Source organism: Elephantulus edwardii, unplaced genomic scaffold, assembly GCF_000299155.1.
Source record: "Elephantulus edwardii isolate Elephantulus edwardi_28Jun2011 unplaced genomic scaffold, EleEdw1.0 scaffold00028, whole genome shotgun sequence".
NCBI lineage: Eukaryota > Metazoa > Chordata > Mammalia > Macroscelidea > Macroscelididae > Elephantulus > Elephantulus edwardii.
This window is the reverse complement of record NW_006399778.1, coordinates 7291378-7292565: the sequence shown is the minus strand read 5'-3', so window position 1 is coordinate 7292565 and position 1188 is coordinate 7291378.

The window sequence follows — 1188 nt, the reverse complement described above, 5'->3', positions numbered from 1 at the left end:
CCAATTGTGCAACCCTATGATTAATACCCACCCCCTTGTCCTCACCCCTCTATTTCCACCCTCCTCCCGCCTTGGATCTTCATACTAATTCTACAATAGTGATTTTATGCAGTATTTGTCCTTGTGGGACCTAGTTAGTTCACTCAGCATAATGCTCTCCAGTCCCTCCCAAGTTAGGTAGTAATTTACAAAATGATTGCTCCTGGGTGCTGCATACTATTCCGTTGTATGAATGTACCACAACTTCTCAATCCATTCTTTTGTGGTTAGACATCTGGGCTGTTTCCATGTTCTTGCTATGGTGAAAAATGCTGCTATGAACATTGGTGTACAAAAAAGGAGAGCATCTTAATACCTCTGAATAATAATGAAATCTAGAGAAGCAAAATCACTGACTCAGAAAAATAAGAAAAACTCTTGAAATAAACAACATAATCAGTGTATGGAATCTGGGTGGTTTTGTTTTGGTCACAGAAGGGACAGCTTGTAACAGCCATCTTTCAAAAGCTGAGCTTGCTCCCTGCTCCCTACCACCTGTGAGAATCTCATTAAATCATCATTTTGTGTTGTGATTATAATTGTTTCACATTCTGCCTTACCCTTCAGATATATCTGTTCCTAGTCTTTATCTTCACACTCCAGTATCCACTGGAGGGTAGAAACACAAGAATTGCTTATTGAACAGACTTCAAGTGGAAGATTTTTTGAATACTTGAAAGATGACTTATAATATCTTCCAGAAAAAGGCTCTGGCTACTCTTAGAAATTATTTGTAATTCTGCATGGGGTACGATGGGTGAGGGTGGGTGAGGTTAGGAGTTAGCTGAGGTGCAGCCTTGGGCCAAGGAGGTCCTGAGCTCTTGGAAACAGAGTCATAACTTCTTAGCACCGCTAACCAGGCCCAATTCAAATGGTCATCCCATGAACAGAGCCAAATACATTCACAGGCCGGTCCAATTTCAGTTATCACTGCAGCTCTATGAAGAAGCGATGAGTAGTCCCACTTTACAGGAGAAGACACTGTGAGACTTGGAGCTGTGAAGTGTTGTATTCAAGTGCACACAGCAGGTCAGGTTGGGGATATTCTTTGTTATGTACTGATCACTAGTCTAAAGCCTTATAAATCTTAGCTCATGTAACTTCACAACATCCCTTCGAGGGATCTGGTAATCTGTCTGTGTAAAAATT